Source organism: Phyllobates terribilis, unplaced genomic scaffold (assembly GCF_046119375.1).
Source record: "Phyllobates terribilis strain yellow unplaced genomic scaffold, ASM4611937v1 Scaffold_7__3_contigs__length_470593459, whole genome shotgun sequence".
In the NCBI taxonomy this organism is placed as follows: Eukaryota; Metazoa; Chordata; class Amphibia; order Anura; family Dendrobatidae; genus Phyllobates; species Phyllobates terribilis.
In genome coordinates this window covers 441,384,571-441,402,967 of record NW_027362767.1, presented here as the reverse complement: position 1 = coordinate 441,402,967, position 18,397 = coordinate 441,384,571, and positions in this window count along the sequence as shown.

The window sequence follows — 18,397 nt, the reverse complement described above, 5'->3', positions numbered from 1 at the left end:
TACAGAGGTACATGATAAGATTCTGTCTGCAGTCACCAGTAGGGGGAGCTCCCTGTATACAGAAATACATGATAAGATTCTGTCTGCAGCCACCACTGGGGGGAGCTCCCTGTATACAGAGATACATGATAAGATTCTGTCTGCAGCCACCACTGGGGGGAGCTCCCTGTATACAGAAATACATGATAAGATCCTGTCTGCAGCCACCACTAGGGGGATCTCCCTGTATACAGAGATACATGATAAGATTCCGTCCACAGTGTTCTGCAATCAATATATTCACATGATTCATCATCAGCAACATTGTGCCAACTTGTCTGTCACATGTAAATCAAGACCTGACAACTGTCGTCCTCAGAAGCTTTGTGTCTTGTCACCCGGCTTATTATTATTTCTCATCAATGGAACGTCTGGACGCCCTGGGGATCTCTTTGCTCTTTTGTTTCATTCTGACTAATACGGGGTCCAGAATGAAAGTCGCCCCCATTTCTAGGAAGTATTTTAGAACAGGTTTTCTAAACGAAACAACATTTCGGGAATCCGCAGTTCCAGGCTCGTCACAGGAAACGTAAAAACTTTAATCGACAAGTTCTAAATTTTGTGACATCACGTACGGAAAACTGAGCTGCTCCTCTGCAGAAAGGATATTTGATCCGGATCCTCAAGGAAATCTGTCATTTTAATTCTATTAACTGGTATCTGTCGTACTATTAGCCATATTATCATGTGATGAATCCGCGGGGCTCCTGTATGATTCAGCTGACTGTACGCTCTTCCTCTTACTCACGCTCAGTAATATCGGTGGTGGTGAGACGTTCTAACGTGACTCATCTGTAGGAGCAGAACTCGCTGGTGTCTTGGATATTTGCTCTCATCTCTGAGTCACAGAGAGAACAAAAACCTGGAGAAACTGTTCATTAAATCTCCTTTCTGCAGCTCAATAGTTTCCATATTAATTAAGACACATCTCAAAGGTTAAGAAGAAGAAACTAGTGGAGGAGTCTGCAGTTCCAGCATCAGATCTTCTTGTGGCATCGGTTCGATTTTTGCTCCGAAGCCTTCTCCGCTTGCTGCAGTTCCTCTCTTTTGGGGTTTGCTTCTGGTCACACATTTGCATATTTAGTTCAGTTCTCACTTTCATGAATCTACTTTAGTTACAGGACAGAATAGGCTGAGCCTGGGGTGCAAACATAAGACCCTCATGGTCACATTTATCCCTCACGAGGGGGTCAAGAGTATTCTGCAGAGTAAATCCCCTGCTTGTGTTCCCTAAATTGGTCTTAAATTAGTGGGAAAAAGCAAAAATTGTACCTGTGGGCAAGGTGAAACCAATACTATGGCCACAGCTGGGGACATCACAGATGTTTTTTTGCTATTACACCTTCTTGTGGTTGACATATCACTGATCTTACTGTAAAGAATAATTTCCTTTATTGATGATACTGGAGGGATTTTCTTAAAACATCAACTATTTCTGAAGCTTCTCAACAATTCTCCAATGGAAAGGAAGATTGGAGAGATGTTATTCTGATAGCTATCACCATCTATTGACTGGAGGTTAAAAGGGAAGAGCGATAATGAGTAAACGTAACAAAACAAGTTAAAAAGTTTTTAGAAGTTTTAAAACATGTACAACATAACTTCAATAGACATATATATACTGTATATAAGTTTAGAATGGGGTAGGACTGACCTTCTAATATCTATTTGAGGGGTAGTAGATGCAGCTGACGAGTGATGTTTCATCGTGGAGCCGCGATCCAACACATAACCGCAGCAAACCATTTAGGATCAGGAATAAAAGCTGGATCTCAATGTGCCTGACATACAGGCCAAACCCTAATGGCCAAGATGACTGGTCACAGGCACAAAAGAAAATTAATCTCTCGTCATCTGAACATGAGGGATCATCTGATTCCTTCATGTTATATCAATGTGAAAAGTCCCCTCTGGCGTGTCCAACCCATGACAACATCCACTGAGTAAGAGAATCCTACTGGATCTACATGTTTCATTGTGTCCAGATGAGCTGAGAGATGGATCTGGATCGGTGTCAGCTTTCTGGTGTCAAAAAGTGACAAATTTGTTGTATGTTGAGGAGTGCAGCAGGCAGAGTCTGTATCAGGAGTGCAGCAGGCAGAGTCTGTATCAGGAGTGCAGCAGGCAGAGTCTGTATCAGGAGTGCAGCAGGCAGAGTCTGTATCAGAGTGCAGCAGGCAGAGTCTGTATCGGGAGTGCAGCAGGCAGAGTCTGTATCAGAGTGCAGCAGGCAGAGTCTGTATCAGGAGTGCAGCAGGCAGAGTCTGTATCAGGAGTGCAGCAGGCAGAGTCTGTATCGGGAGTGCAGCAGGCAGAGTCTGTATCAGGAGTGCAGCAGGCAGAGTCTGTATCAGAGGGCAGCAGGCAGAGTCTGTATCAGAGTGCAGCAGGCAGAGTCTGTATCAGGAGTGCAGCAGGCAGAGTCTGTATCAGAGTGCAGCAGGCAGAGTCTGTATCAGAGTGCAGCAGGCAGAGTCTGTATCAGGAGTGCAGCCGGCAAAGTCTGTATCAGGAGTGCAGCAGGCAGAGTCTGTATCAGAGTGCAGCAGGCAGAGTCTGTATCGGGAGTGCAGCAGGCAGAGTCTGTATCAGGAGTGCAGCAGGCAGAGTCTGTATCAGAGTGCAGCAGGCAGAGTCTGTATCGGGAGTGCAGCAGGCAGAGTCTGTATCAGGAGTGCAGCAGGCAGACTCTGTATCAGGAGTGCAGCAGGCAGAGTCTGTATCAGAGTGCTGCAGGCAGAGTCTGTGTCAGGAGTGCAGCAGGCAGAGTCTGTATCAGGAGTGCAGTAGGCAGAGTCTGTATCAGCGTGCAGCAGGCAGAGTCTGTATCAGGAATGCAGCAGACAGAGTCTGTATGAGGAGTACAGCAGGCAGAGTCTGTATCAGAGTGCAGCAGGCAGAGTCTGTATCAGGAGTGCAGCAGGCAGAGCCTGTATCAGGAGTGGAGCAGGCAGAGTCTGTATCAGGAGTGCAGCAGGCAGAGTCTGTATCAGGAGTGCAGCAGGCAGAGTCTGTATCAAAGTGCAGCAGGCAGAGTCTGTATCAGAAGTGCAGCAGGCAGAGTCTGTATCAGAGTCCAGCAGGCAGAGTCTGTATCAGAGTGCAGCAGGCAGAGTCTGTATCAGAGTGCAGCAGGCAGAGTCTGTATCAGGAGTGCAGCAGGCAGAGTCTGTACCAGGAGTGCAGCAGGCAGAGTCTGTATCAGAGTGCAGCAGGCAGAGTCTGTATCAGGAATGCAGCAGACAGAGTCTGTATGAGGAGTGCAGCAGGCAGAGTCTGTATCAGAGTGCAGCAGGCAGAGTCTGTATCAGGAGTGCAGCAGGCAGAGTCTGTATCAGAGTGCAGCAGGCAGAGTCTGTATCAGGAGTGCAGCAGGCAGAGTCTGTATCAGAGTGCAGCAGGCATTGTCTGTATCAGAGTGCAGCAGGCAGAGTCTGTATCAGGAGTGCAGCCGGCAGAGTCTGTATCAGCAGTGCAGCAGGCAGAGTCTGTATCAGAGTGCAGCAGGCAGAGTCAGTATCAGGAGTGCAGCAGGCAGAGTCTGTATCAGGAGTGCAGCAGGCAGAGTCTGTATCAGGAGTGCAGCAGGCTGAGTCTGTGTCAGGAGTGCAGCAGGCAGAGTCTGTATCAGGAGTGCAGCAGGCAGAGTCTGTATCAGGAGTGCAGTAGGCAGAGTCTGTATCAGGAGTGCAGCAGGTAGAGTCTGTATCAGGAGTGCAGCAGGCAGAGTCTGTATCAGGAGTGCAGCAGGCAGAGTCTGTATCAGAGTGCCGCCGGCAGAGTCTGTGTCAGGAGTGCAGCAGGCAGAGTCTGTATCAGAGTGCCGCCGGCAGAGTCTGTGTCAGGAGTGCAGCAGGCAGAGTCTGTATCAAGAGTGCAGCAGGCAGAGTCTGTATCAGAAGTGCAGCAGGCAGAGTCTGTATCAGGAGTGCAGCAGGCAGAGTCTGTATCAGGAGTGCAGTAGGCAAAGTCTGCATCAGAGTGCAGCAGGCAGAATCTGTATCAGAGTGCAGCAGGCAGAGTCTGTATCAGGAGTGCAGCAGGCAGAGTCTGTATCAGGAGTGCAGTAGGCAGAGTCTGTATCAGCGTGCAGCAGGCAGAGTCTGTATCAGGAATGCAGCAGACAGAGTCTGTATGAGGAGTGCAGCAGGCAGAGTCTGTGTCAGGAGTGCAGCAGGCAGAGTCTGTATCAGAGTGCAGCAGGCAGAGTCTGTATCAGAGTGCAGCAGGCAGAGTCTGTATCAGGAGTGCAGCAGGCAGAGTCTGTATCAGAGTGCAGCAGGCATTGTCTGTATCAGAGTGCAGCAGGCAGAGTCTGTATCAGGAGTGCAGCCGGCAAAGTCTGTATCAGGAGTGCAGCAAGCAGAGTCTGTATCAGAGTGCAGCAGGCAGAGTTATTATCAGGAGTGCAGCAGGCAGAGTCTGTATCAGAGTGCAGCAGCCAGAGTCTGTGTCAGAGTGCAGCAGGCAGAGTCTGTATCAGGAGTGCAGCAGGCAGAGTCTGTATCAGAAGTGCAGCAGGCAGAGTCTGTATCAGGAGTGCAGCAGGCAGAGTCTGTATCAGAGTGCAGCAGGCAGAGTCTGTATCAGGAGTGCAGCAGGCAGAGTCTGTATCAGAGTGCAGCAGGCAGAGTCTGTATCAGGAGTGCAGCAGGCAGAGTCTGTATCAGGAGTGCAGCAGGCAGAGTCTGTATCAGAAGTGCAGCAGGCAGAGTCTGTATCAGTAGTGCAGCAGGCAGAGTCTGTATCAGGAGTGCTGCAGGCAGAGTCTGTATCAGAGTGCAGCAGGCAGAGTCTGTATCAGGAGTGCAGCAGGCAGAGTCTCTATCAGGACTGCAGCAGGCAGAGTCTGTATCAGGACTGCAGCAGGCAGAGTCTGTATCAGGAGTGCAGCAGGCAGAGTCTGTATCAGTAGTGCAGCAGGCAGAGTCTGTGTCAGGAGTGCAGCAGGCAGAGTCTGTATCAGAGTGCAGCAGGCAGAGTCTGTATCAGAAGTGCAGCAGGCAGAGTCTGTATCAGGAGTGCAGCAGGCAGAGTCTGTGTCAGGAGTGCAGCAGGCAGAGTCTGTGTCAGGAGTACAGCAGACAGAGTCTGTGTCAGGAGTGCAGCAGGCAGAGTCTGTATCAGGAGTGCAGCAGGCATTGTCTGTATGAGAGAGCAGCAGGCAGAGTCTGTATCAGAAGTGCAGCAGGCAGAGTCTGTATCAGAGTGCAGCAGGCAGAGTCTGTATCAGGAGTGCATCAGGCAGAGTCTGTATCAGGAGTACATCAGGCAGAGTCTGTATCAGGAGTGCAGCAGGCAGAGTCTGTATCAGAGTGCAGCAGGCAGAGTCTGTATCAGGAATGCAGCAGACAGAGTCTGTATGAGGAGTGCAGCAGGCAGAGTCTGTATCAGGAGTGCAGCAGGCATTGTCTGTATGAGAGTGCAGCAGGCAGAGTCTGTATCAGGAGTGCAGCCGGCAAAGTCTGTATCAGGAGTGCAGCAGGCAGAGTCTGTATCAGAGTGCAGCAGGCAGAGTCAGTATCAGGAGTGCAGCAGGCAGAGTCTGTATCAGGAGTGCAGCAGGCAGAGTCTGTATCAGGAGTGCAGCAGGCTGAGTCTGTGTCAGGAGTGCAGCAGGCAGAGTCTGTATTAGGAGTGCAGCAGGCTGAGTCTGTATCAGGAGTGCAGGAGGCAGAGTCTGTATCAGAGTGCAGCAGGCAGAGTCTGTATCAGGAATGCAGCAGGCAGAGTCTGTATCAGGAGTGCAGCAGGCAGAGTCTGTATCAGGAGTGCAGTAGGCAGAGTCTGTATCAGAGTGCAGCAGGCAGAGTCTGTATCAGGAGTGCAGCAGGCAGAGTCTGTATCAGAGTGCAGCAGGCAGAGTCTGTATCAGGAGTGCAGCAGGCAGAGTCTGTATCAGAAGCGCAGCAGGCAGAGTCTGTATCAGGAGTGCAGTAGGCAGAGTCTGTATCAGAGTGCAGCAGGCAGAGTCTGTATCAGGAGTGCAGCAGGCGGAGTCTGTATCAGAGTGCAGCAGGCAGAGTCTGTATCAGGAGTGCAGCAGGCAGAGTCTGTATGAGAAGTGCAGCAGGCAGAGTCTGTATCAGGAGTGCAGCAGGCAGAGTCTGTATCAGGAGTGCTGCAGGCAGAGTCTGTATCAGAGTGCAGCAGGCAGAGTCTGTATCAGGAGTGCAGCAGGCAGAGTCTGTATCAGGACTGCAGCAGGCAGAGTCTGTATCAGGACTGCAGCAGGCAGAGTCTGTATCAGGAGTGCAGCAGGCAGAGTCTGTATCAGTAGTGCAGCAGGCAGAGTCTGTGTCAGGAGTGCAGCAGGCAGAGTCTGTATCAGAGTGCAGCAGGCAGAGTCTGTATCAGAAGTGCAGCAGGCAGAGTCTGTATCAGGAGTGCAGCAGGCAGAGTCTGTGTCAGGAGTGCAGCAGGCAGAGTCTGTGTCAGGAGTACAGCAGACAGAGTCTGTGTCAGGAGTGCAGCAGGCAGAGTCTGTATCAGGAATGCAGCAGACAGAGTCTGTATGAGGAGTGCAGCAGGCAGAGTCTGTATCAGAAGTGCAGCAGGCAGAGTCTGTATCAGAGTGCAGCAGGCAGAGTCTGTATCAGGAGTGCATCAGGCAGAGTCTGTATCAGGAGTACATCAGGAAGAGTCTGTATCAGGAGTGCAGCAGGCAGAGTCTGTATCAGAGTGCAGCAGGCAGAGTCTGTATCAGGAATGCAGCAGACAGAGTCTGTATGAGGAGTGCAGCAGGCAGAGTCTGTATCAGGAGTGCAGCCGGCATTGTCTGTATGAGAGTGCAGCAGGCAGAGTCTGTATCAGGAGTGCAGCCGGCAAAGTCTGTATCAGGAGTGCAGCAGGCAGAGTCTGTATCAGAGTGCAGCAGGCAGAGTCAGTATCAGGAGTGCAGCAGGCAGAGTCTGTATCAGGAGTGCAGCAGGCAGAGTCTGTATCAGGAGAGCAGCAGGCTGAGTCTGTGTCAGGAGTGCAGCAGGCAGAGTCTGTATTAGGAGTGCAGCAGGCTGAGTCTGTATCAGGAGTGCAGGAGGCAGAGTCTGTATCAGAGTGCAGCAGGCAGAGTCTGTATCAGGAGTGCAGCAGGCAGAGTCTGTATCAGGAGTGCAGCAGGCAGAGTCTGTATCAGGAGTGCAGTAGGCAGAGTCTGTATCAGAGTGCAGCCGGCAGAGTCTGTATCAGGAGTGCAGCAGGTAGAATCTGTATCAGGAATGCAGCAGGCAGAGTCTGTATCAGGAGTGCAGCAGGCAGAGTCTGTATCAGGAGTGCAGTAGGCAGAGTCTGCATCAGAGTGCAGCAGGCAGAATCTGTATCAGAGTGCAGCAGGCAGAGTCTGTATCAGAGTGCAGCAGGCAGAGTCTGTATCAGGAATGCAGCAGACAGAGTCTGTATGAGGAGTGCAGCAGGCAGAGTCTATATCAGAGTGCAGCAGGCAGAGTCTGTATCAGGAGTGCAGCAGGCAGAGTCTGTATCAGAGTGCAGCAGGCAGAGTCTGTATCAGGAGTGCAGCAGGCAGAGTCTGTATCAGAGTGCAGCAGGCAGAGTCTGTATCAGGAGTGCAGCCGGCAAAGTCTGTATCAGGAGTGCAGCAAGCAGCGTCTGTATCAGAGAGCAGCAGGCAGAGTCAGTATCAGGAGTGCAGCAGGCAGAGTCTGTATCAGGAGTGCAGCAGGCAGAGTCTGTATCAGAAGTGCAGCAGGCAGAGTCTGTATCAGAAGTGCAGCAGGCAGAGTCTGTATCAGAGTGCAGCAGGCAGAGTCTGTATCAGAGTGCAGCAGGCAGAGTCTGTATCAGAGTGCAGCAGGCAGAGTCTGTATCAGGAGTGCAGTAGGCAGAGTCTGTATCAGCGTGCAGCAGGCAGAGTCTGCATCAGGAATGCAGCAGACAGAGTCTGTATGAGGAGTGCAGCAGGCAGAATCTGTATCAGAGTGCAGCAGGCAGAGTCTGTATCAGGAGTGCAGCAGGCAGAGTCTGTATCAGAGTGCAGCAGGCAGAGTCTGTATCAGGAGTGCAGCAGGCAGAGTCTGTATCAGAGTGCAGCAGGCAGAGTCTGCATCAGAGTGCAGCAGGCAGAGTCTGTATCAGGAGTGCAGCAGGCAGAGTCTGTATCAGAAGTGCAGCAGACAGAGTCTTTATCAGGAGTGCAGGAGGCAGAGTCTGTATCAGAGTGCAGCAGGCAGAGTCTGTATCAGGAGTGCAGCAGGCAGAGTCTGTATCAGAGTGCAGCAGGCAGAGTCTGTATCAGGAATGCAGCAGGCAGAGTCTGTATCAGAAGTGCAGCAGGCAGAGTCTGTATCAGGAGTGCAGCAGGCAGAGTCTGTATCAGGAGTGCAGCAGGCAGAGTCTGTATCAGAGTGCAGCAGGCAGAGTCTGTATCAGGAATGCAGCAGGCAGAGTCTGTATCAGAAGTGCAGCAGGCAGAGTCTGTATCAGGAGTGCAGCAGGCAGAGTCTGTATCAGGAGTGCAGCAGGCAGAGTCTGTATCAGAGTGCAGCAGGCAGAGTCTGTATCAGGAGTGCAGCAGGCAGAGTCTCTATCAGGACTGCAGCCGGCAGAGTCTGTATAAGGACTGCAGCAGGCAGAGTCTGTATCAGTAGTGCAGCAGGCAGAGTCTGTGTCAGGAGTGCAGGAGGCAGAGTCTGTGTCAGGAGTGCAGGAGGCAGAGTCTGTATCAGAGTGCAGCAGGCAGAGTCTGTATCAGAAGTGCAGCAGGCAGAGTCTGTATCAGAAGTGCAGCAGGCAGAGTCTGTATCAGGAGTACAGGAGGCAGAGTCTGTATCAGGAGTGCAGCAGACAGTCTGTAACAGGAGTGCAACAGGCGTAGTCTGTATCAGGAGTGTAGCAGGCAGAGTCTGTATCAGGACTGCAGCAGGCAGAGTCTGTATCAAGAGTGCAGCAGGCAGAGTCTGTATCAGGAGTGCAGCAGGCAGAGTCTGTATCAGGAGTGCAGCAGGCAGAGTCTGTATCAAGAGTGCAGCAGGCAGAGTCTGTATCAGAGTGCAGCAGGCAGAGTCTGTATCAGGAGTGCAGCAGGCAGAGTCTGTATCAGAGTGCAGCAGGCAGAGTCTGTATCAGAGTGCAGCAGGCAGAGTCTGTATCAAGAGTGCAGCAGGCAGAGTCTGTATCAGAGTGCAGCAGGCAGAGTCTGCATCAGAGTGCAGCAGGCAGAGTCTGTATCAGGAGTGCAGCAGGCAGAGTCTGTATCAGAAGTGCAGCAGGCAGAGTCTGTATCAGAAGTGCAGCAGGCAGAGTCTGTATCAGGAGTGCAGCAGGCAGAGTCTGTGTCAGGAGTGCAGCAGGCAGAGTCTGTATTAGGAATGCAGCAGGCAGAGTCTGTATCAGGAGTGCAGCAGGCAGAGTCTGTATCAGAGTGCAGCAGGCAGAGTCTGTATCAGAGTGCAGCAGGCAGAGTCTGTATCAGGAGTGCAGCAGGCAGAGTCTGTATCAGAGTGCAGCAGGCAGAGTCTGCATCAGAGTGCAGCAGGCAGAGTCTGTATCAGGAGTGCAGCAGGCAGAGTCTGTATCAGAAGTGCAGCAGGCAGAGTCTGTATCAGAAGTGCAGCAGGCAGAGTCTGTATCAGGAGTGCAGCAGGCAGAGTCTGTGTCAGGAGTGCAGCAGGCAGAGTCTGTATTAGGAATGCAGCAGGCAGAGTTAGTATCAGGAGTGCAGCAGGCAGAGTCTGTATCAGAGTGCAGCAGGCAGAGTCTGTATCAGGAGTGCAGCAGGCAGAGTCTGTATCAGGAGTGCAGCAGGCAGAGTTTGTATCAGAGTGCAGCAGGCAGAGTCTGTATCAGGAGTGCAGCAGGCAGAGTCTGTATCAGAAGTGCAGCAGGCAGAGTCTGTATCAGGAGTGCAACAGGTAGAGTCTGTATCAGAGTGCAGCAGGCAGAGTCTGTATCAGGAATGCAGCAGGCAGAGTCTGTATCAGAAGTGCAGCAGGCAGAGTCTGTATCAGGAGTGCAGCAGGCAGAGTCTGTATCAGGAGTGCAGCAGGCAGAGTCTGTATCAGAGTGCAGCAGGCAGAGTCTGTATCAGGAGTGCAGCAGGCAGAGTCTGTATCAGAGTGCAGCCGGCAGAGTCTGTATAAGGACTGCAGCAGGCAGAGTCTGTATCAGTAGTGCAGCAGGCAGAGTCTGTGTCAGGAGTGCAGGAGGCAGAGTCTGTCAGGAGTGCAGGAGGCAGAGTCTGTATCAGAGTGCAGCAGGCAGAGTCTGTATCAGAAGTGCAGCAGGCAGAGTCTGTATCAGGAGTGCTGCAGGCAGAGTCTGTGCCAGGAGTGCAGCAGGCAGAGTCTGTATCAGGAGTACAGCAGGCAGAGTCTGTATCAGAGTGCAGCAGGCAGAGTCTGTATCAGGAGTGCAGCAGGCAGAGTCTGTATCAGGAGTGCAGCAGGCAGAGTCTGTATCAGTAGAGAAGCAGGCAGAGTCTGTATCAGAAGTGCAGAAGGCAGAGTCTGTATCAGAGGTACAGGAGGCAGAGTCTGTATCAGGAGTGCAGCAGACAGTCTGTATCAGGAGTGCAACAGGCGTAGTCTGTATCAGGAGTGCAGCAGGCAGAGTCTGTATCAAGAGTGCAGCAGGCAGAGTCTGTATCAGGAGTGCAGCAGGCAGAGTCTGTATCAGAGTGCAGCAGGCAGAGTCTGTATCAGGAGTGCAGTAGGCAGAGTCTGTATCAGCGTGCAGCAGGCAGAGTCTGTATCAGGAATGCAGCAGACAGAGTCTGTATGAGGAGTGCAGCAGGCAGAGTCTGTATCAGAGTGCAGCAGGCAGAGTCTGTATCAGGAGTGCAGCAGGCAGAGTCTGTATCAGAGTGCAGCAGGCAGAGTCTGTATCAGGAGTGCAGCAGGCAGAGTCTGTATCAGAGTGCAGCAGGCAGAGTCTGCATCAGAGTGCAGCAGGCAGAGTCTGTATCAGGAGTGCAGCAGGCAGAGTCTGTATTAGAGTGCAGCAGGCAGAGTCTGTATCAGGAGTGCAGCAGGCAGAGTCTGTATCAGCGTGCAGCAGGCAGAGTCTGTATCAGAGTGCAGCAGGCAGAGTCTGTATCAGAGTGCAGCAGGCAGAGTCTGTATCAGGAGTGCAGCAGGCAGAGTCTGTATCAGGAGTGCAGCAGGCAGAGTCTGTATCAGGAGTGCAGCAGGCAGAGTCTGTATCAGAGTGCAGCAGGCAGAGTCTGTATCAGAAGTGCAGCAGGCAGAGTCTGTATCAGAGTGCAGCAGGCAGAGTCTGTATCAGAGTGCAGCAGGCAGAGTCTGTATCAGAGTGCAGCAGGCAGAGTCTGTATCAGGAGTGCAGCAGGCAGAGTCTGTATCAGAAGTGCAGCAGACAGAGTCTTTATCAGGAGTGCAGCAGGCAGAGTCTGTATCAGAGTGCAGCAGGCAGAGTCTGTATCAGGAGTGCAGCAGGCAGAGTCTGTATCAGAGTGCAGCAGGCAGAGTCTGTATCAGGAATGCAGCAGGCAGAGTCTGTATCAGAAGTGCAGCAGGCAGAGTCTGTATCAGGAGTGCAGCAGGCAGAGTCTGTATCAGGAGTGCAGCAGGCAGAGTCTGTATCAGAGTGCAGCAGGCAGAGTCTGTATCAGGAGTGCAGCAGGCAGAGTCTCTATCAGGACTGCAGCCGGCAGAGTCTGTATAAGGACTGCAGCAGGCAGAGTCTGTATCAGTAGTGCAGCAGGCAGAGTCTGTGTCAGGAGTGCAGGAGGCAGAGTCTGTGTCAGGAGTGCAGGAGGCAGAGTCTGTATCAGAGTGCAGCAGGCAGAGTCTGTATCAGAAGTGCAGCAGGCAGAGTCTGTATCAGAAGTGCAGCAGGCAGAGTCTGTATCAGGAGTACAGGAGGCAGAGTCTGTATCAGGAGTGCAGCAGACAGTCTGTAACAGGAGTGCAACAGGCGTAGTCTGTATCAGGAGTGTAGCAGGCAGAGTCTGTATCAGGACTGCAGCAGGCAGAGTCTGTATCAAGAGTGCAGCAGGCAGAGTCTGTATCAGGAGTGCAGCAGGCAGAGTCTGTATCAGGAGTGCAGCAGGCAGAGTCTGTATCAAGAGTGCAGCAGGCAGAGTCTGTATCAGGAGTGCAGCAGGCAGAGTCTGTATCAGAGTGCAGCAGGCAAAGTCTGTATCAGGAGTGCAGCAGGCAGAGTCTGTATCAGGAGAGCAGCAGCAGAGTCTGTATCAGGAGTGCAGCAGGCAGAGTCTGTATCTGGACTGCAGCAGGCAGAGTCTGTATCAAGAGTGCAGCAGGCAAAGTCTGTATCAGGAGTGCAGCAGGCAGAGTCTGTATCAGGAGAGCAGCAGCAGAGTCTGTATCAGGAGTGCAGCAGGCAGAGTCTGTATCTGGACTGCAGCAGGCAGAGTCTGTATCAAGAGTGCAGCAGGCAGAGTCTGTATCAGAGTGCAGCAGGCAGAGTCTGTATCAGGAGTGCAGCAGGCAGAGTCTGTATCAGAGTGTAGCAGGCAGAGTCTGTATCAGGAGTGCAGCAGGCAGAGTCTGTATCAGAATGCAGCAGGCAGAGTCTGTATCAGGAGTGCAGCAGGCAGAGTCTGTATCAGGAGTGCAGCAGGCAGAGTCTGTATCAGGAGTGCAGCAGGCAGAGTCTGTATCAGGAGTGCAGCAGGCAGAGTCTGTATCAGAGTGCAGCAGGCAGAGTCTGTATCAGGAGTGCAGCAGGCAGAGTCTGTATCAGAGTGCAGCCGGCAGAGTCTGTATAAGGACTGCAGCAGGCAGAGTCTGTATCAGTAGTGCAGCAGGCAGAGTCTGTGTTAGGAGTGCAGGAGGCAGAGTCTGTCAGGAGTGCAGGAGGCAGAGTCTGTATCAGAGTGCAGCAGGCAGAGTCTGTATCAGAAGTGCAGCAGGCAGAGTCTGTATCAGGAGTGCTGCAGGCATAGTCTGTGCCAGGAGTGCAGCAGGCAGAGTCTTTATCAGGAGTACAGCAGGCAGAGTCTGTATCAGAGTGCAGCAGGCAGAGTCTGTATCAGGAGTGCAGCAGGCAGAGTCTGTATCAGGAGTGCAGCAGGCAGAGTCTGTATCAGTAGAGAAGCAGGCAGAGTCTGTATCAGAAGTGCAGCAGGCAGAGTCTGTATCAGGAGTACAGGAGACAGAGTCTGTCTCAGGAGTGCAGCAGGCAGAGTCTGTATCAGAGTGCAGCAGGCAGAGTCTGTATCAGAAGTGCAGCAGGCAGAGTCTGTATCAAAGTGCAGCAGGTAGAGTCTGTATCAGAGTGCAGCAGGCAGAGTCTGTATCAGAGTGCAGCAGGCAGAGTCTGTATCAGGAGAGCAGTAGGCAGAGTCAGTATCAGCGTGCAGCAGGCAGAGTCTGTATCAGGAATGCAGCAGACAGAGTCTGTATGAGGAGTGCAGCAGGCAGAGTCTGTATCAGAGTGCAGCAGGCAGAGTCTGTATCAGGAGTGCAGCAGGCAGAGTCTGTATCAGAGTGCAGCAGGCAGAGTCTGTATCAGGAGTGCAGCAGGCAGAGTCTGTATCAGAGTGCAGCAGGCAGAGTCTGCATCAGAGTGCAGCAGGCAGAGTCTGTATCAGGAGTGCAGCAGGCAGAGTCTGTATCAGAAGTGCAGCAGGCAGAGTCTGTATCAGGAGTGCAGCAGGCAGAGTCTGTGTCAGGAGTGCAGCAGGCAGAGTCTGTATTAGGAATGCAGCAGGCAGAGTTAGTATCAGGAGTGCAGCAGGCAGAGTCTGTATCAGAGTGCAGCAGGCAGAGTCTGTATCAGGAGTGCAGCAGGCAGAGTCTGTATCAGGAGTGCAGCAGGCAGAGTCTGTATCAGAGTGCAGCAGGCAGAGTCTGTATCAGGAGTGCAGCAGGCAGAGTCTGTATCAGAAGTGCAGCAGGCAGAGTCTGTATCAGGAGTGCAGCAGGCAGAGTCTGTATCAGAGTGCAGCAGGCAGAGTCTGTATCAGGAATTCCGCAGGCAGAGTCTGTATCAGAAGTGCAGCAGGCAGAGTCTGTATCAGGAGTGCAGCAGGCAGAGTCTGTATCAGGAGTGCAGCAGGCAGAGTCTGTATCAGAGTGCAGCAGGCAGAGTCTGTATCAGGAGTGCAGCAGGCAGAGTCTGTATCAGAGTGCAGCAGGCAGAGTCTGTATCAGAGTGCAGCAGGCAGAGTCTGTATCAAGAGTGCAGCAGGCAGAGTCTGTATCAGAGTGCAGCAGGCAGAGTCTGCATCAGAGTGCAGCAGGCAGAGTCTGTATCAGGAGTGCAGCAGGCAGAGTCTGTATCAGAAGTGCAGCAGGCAGAGTCTGTATCAGAAGTGCAGCAGGCAGAGTCTGTATCAGGAGTGCAGCAGGCAGAGTCTGTGTCAGGAGTGCAGCAGGCAGAGTCTGTATTAGGAATGCAGCAGGCAGAGTCTGTATCAGGAGTGCAGCAGGCAGAGTCTGTATCAGAGTGCAGCAGGCAGAGTCTGTATCAGAGTGCAGCAGGCAGAGTCTGTATCAGGAGTGCAGCAGGCAGAGTCTGTATCAGAGTGCAGCAGGCAGAGTCTGCATCAGAGTGCAGCAGGCAGAGTCTGTATCAGGAGTGCAGCAGGCAGAGTCTGTATCAGAAGTGCAGCAGGCAGAGTCTGTATCAGAAGTGCAGCAGGCAGAGTCTGTATCAGGAGTGCAGCAGGCAGAGTCTGTGTCAGGAGTGCAGCAGGCAGAGTCTGTATTAGGAATGCAGCAGGCAGAGTTAGTATCAGGAGTGCAGCAGGCAGAGTCTGTATCAGAGTGCAGGAGGCAGAGTCTGTATCAGGAGTGCAGCAGGCAGAGTCTGTATCAGGAGTGCAGCAGGCAGAGTTTGTATCAGAGTGCAGCAGGCAGAGTCTGTATCAGGAGTGCAGCAGGCAGAGTCTGTATCAGAAGTGCAGCAGGCAGAGTCTGTATCAGGAGTGCAACAGGCAGAGTCTGTATCAGAGTGCAGCAGGCAGAGTCTGTATCAGGAATGCAGCAGGCAGAGTCTGTATCAGAAGTGCAGCAGGCAGAGTCTGTATCAGGAGTGCAGCAGGCAGAGTCTGTATCAGGAGTGCAGCAGGCAGAGTCTGTATCAGAGTGCAGCAGGCAGAGTCTGTATCAGGAGTGCAGCAGGCAGAGTCTGTATCAGAGTGCAGCAGGCAGAGTTTGCATCAGAGTGCAGCAGGCAGAGTCTGTATCAGGAGTGCAGCAGGCAGAGTCTGTATCAGAAGTGCAGCAGGCAGAGTCTGTATCAGGAGTGCAACAGGCAGAGTCTGTATCAGAGTGCAGCAGGCAGAGTCTGTATCAGGAATGCAGCAGGCACAGTCTGTATCAGAAGTGCAGCAGGCAGAGTCTGTATCAGGAGTGCAGCAGGCAGAGTCTGTATCAGGAGTGCAGCAGGCAGAGTCTGTATCAGAGTGCAGCAGGCAGAGTCTGTATCAGGAGTGCAGCAGGCAGAGTCTGTATCAGAGTGTATCCGGCAGAGTCTGTATAAGGACTGCAGCAGGCAGAGTCTGTATCAGTAGTGCAGCAGGCAGAGTCTGTGTCAGGAGTGCAGGAGGCAGAGTCTGTCAGGAGTGCAGGAGGCAGAGTCTGTATCAGAGTGCAGCAGGCAGAGTCTGTATCAGAAGTGCAGCAGGCAGAGTCTGTATCAGGAGTGCTGCAGGCAGAGTCTGTGCCAGGAGTGCAGCAGGCAGAGTCTGTATCAGGAGTACAGCAGGCAGAGTCTGTATCAGAGTGCAGCAGGCAGAGTCTGTATCAGGAGTGCAGCAGGCAGAGTCTGTATCAGGAGTGCAGCAGGCAGAGTCTGTATCAGTAGAGAAGCAGGCAGAGTCTGTATCAGAAGTGCAGCAGGCAGAGTCTGTATCAGGAGTACAGGAGGCAGAGTCTGTATCAGGAGTGCAGCAGACAGTCTGTATCAGGAGTGCAACAGGCGTAGTCTGTATCAGGAGTGCAGCAGGCAGAGTCTGTATCAAGAGTGCAGCAGGCAGAGTCTGTATCAGGAGTGCAGCAGGCAGAGTCTGTATCAGAGTGCAGCAGGCAGAGTCTGTATCAGAGTGCAGCAGGCAGAGTCTGTATCAGAGTGCAGCAGGCAGAGTCTGTAACAGGAGTGCAGTAGGCAGAGTCTGTATCAGCGTGCAGCAGGCAGAGTCTGTATCAGGAATGCAGCAGACAGAGTCTGTATGAGGAGTGCAGCAGGCAGAGTCTGTATCAGAGTGCAGCAGGCAGAGTCTGTATCAGGAGTGCAGCAGGCAGAGTCTGTATCAGAGTGCAGCAGGCAGAGTCTGTATCAGGAGTGCAGCAGGCAGAGTCTGTATCAGAGTGCAGCAGGCAGAGTCTGCATCAGAGTGCAGCAGGCAGAGTCTGTATCAGGAGTGCAGCAGGCAGAGTCTGTATCAGAGTGCAGCAGGCAGAGTCTGTATCAGAGTGCAGCAGGCAGAGTCTGTATCAGGAGTGCAGCAGGCAGAGTCTGTATCAGAGTGCAGCAGGCAGAGTCTGTATCAGGAGTGCAGCAGGCAGAGTCTGTATCAGAGTGCAGCAGGCAGAGTCTGTATCAGGAGTGCAGCAGGCAGAGTCTGTATCAGAGTGCAGCAGGCAGAGTCTGCATCAGAGTGCAGCAGGCAGAGTCTGTATCAGGAGTGCAGCAGGCAGAGTCTGTATCAGAGTGCAGCAGGCAGAGTCTGTATCAGAGTGCAGCAGGCAGAGTCTGTATCAGGAGTGCAGTAGGCAGAGTCTGTATCAGCGTGCAGCAGGCAGAGTCTGTATCAGGAATGCAGCAGACAGAGTCTGTATGAGGAGTGCAGCAGGAAGAGTCTGTATCAGACTGCAGCAGGCAGAGTCTGTATCAGGAGTGCAGCAGGCAGAGTCTGTATCAGAGTGCAGCAGGCAGAGTCTGCATCAGAGTGCAGCAGGCAGAGTCTGTATCAGGAGTGCAGCAGGCAGAGTCTGTATCAGGAGTGCAGCAGGCAGAGTCTGTATCAGGAGTGCAGCAGGCAGAGTCTGTATCAGAGTGCAGCAGGCAGAGTCTGTATCAGAAGTGCAGCAGGCAGAGTCTGTATCAGAGTGCAGCAGGCAGAGTCTGTATCAGAGTGCAGCAGGCAGAGTCTGTATCAGAGTGCAGCAGGTAGAGTCTGTATCAGGAGTGCAGTAGGCAGAGTCTGTATCAGCGTGCAGCAGGCAGAGTCTGTATCAGGAATGCAGCAGACAGAGTCTGTATGAGGAGTGCAGCAGGCAGAGTCTGTATCAGAGTGCAGCAGGCAGAGTCTGTATCAGGAGTGCAGCAGGCAGAGTCTGTATCAGAGTGCAGCAGGCAGAGTCTGTATCAGGAGTGCAGCAGGCAGAGTCTGTATCAGAGTGCAGCAGGCAGAGTCTGCATCAGAGTGCAGCAGGCAGAGTCTGTATCAGGAGTGCAGCAGGCAGAGTCTGTATCAGAGTGCAGCAGGCAGAGTCTGTATCAGAGTGCAGCAGGCAGAGTCTGTATCAAGAGTGCAGTAGGCAGAGTCTGTATCAGCTTGCAGCAGGCAGAGTCTGTATCAGGAATGCAGCAGACAGAGTCTGTATGAAAAGTGCAGCAGGAAGAGTCTGTATCAGAGTGCAGCAGGCAGAGTCTGTATCAGGAGTGCAGCAGGCAGAGTCTGTATCAGAGTGCAGCAGGCAGAGTTTGCATCAGAGTGCAGCAGGCAGAGTCTGTATCAGGAGTGCAGCAGGCAGAGTCTGTATCAGAAGTGCAGCAGGCAGAGTCTGTATCAGGAGTGCAGCAGGCAGAGTCTGTGTCAGGAGTGCAGCAGGCAGAGTCTGTATTAGGAATGCAGCAGGCAGAGTTAGTATCAGGAGTGCAGCAGGCAGAGTCTGTATCAGAGTGCAGCAGGCAGAGTCTGTATCAGGAGTGCAGCAGGCAGAGTCTGTATCAGGAGTGCAGCAGGCAGAGTCTGTATCAGAGTGCAGCAGGCAGAGTCTGTATCAGGAGTGCAGCAGGCAGAGTCTGTATCAGAAGTGCAGCAGGCAGAGTCTGTATCAGGAGTGCAACAGGCTGAGTCTGTATCAGAGTGCAGCAGGCAGAGTCTGTATCAGGAATGCAGCAGGCAGAGTCTGTATCAGAAGTGCAGCAGGCAGAGTCGGTATCAGGAGTGCAGCAGGCAGAGTCTGTATCAGGAGTGCAGCAGGCAGAGTCTGTATCAGAGTGCAGCAGGCAGAGTCTGTATCAGGAGTGCAGCAGGCAGAGTCTGTATCAGAGTGCAGCCGGCAGAGTTTGTATAAGGACTGCAGCAGGCAGAGTCTGTATCAGCGTGCAGCAGGCAGAGTCTGTGTCAGGAGTGCAGGAGGCAGAGTCTGTCAGGAGTGCAGGAGGCAGAGTCTGTATCAGAGTGCAGCAGGCAGAGTCTGTATCAGAAGTGCAGCAGGCAGAGTCTGTATCAGGAGTGCTGCAG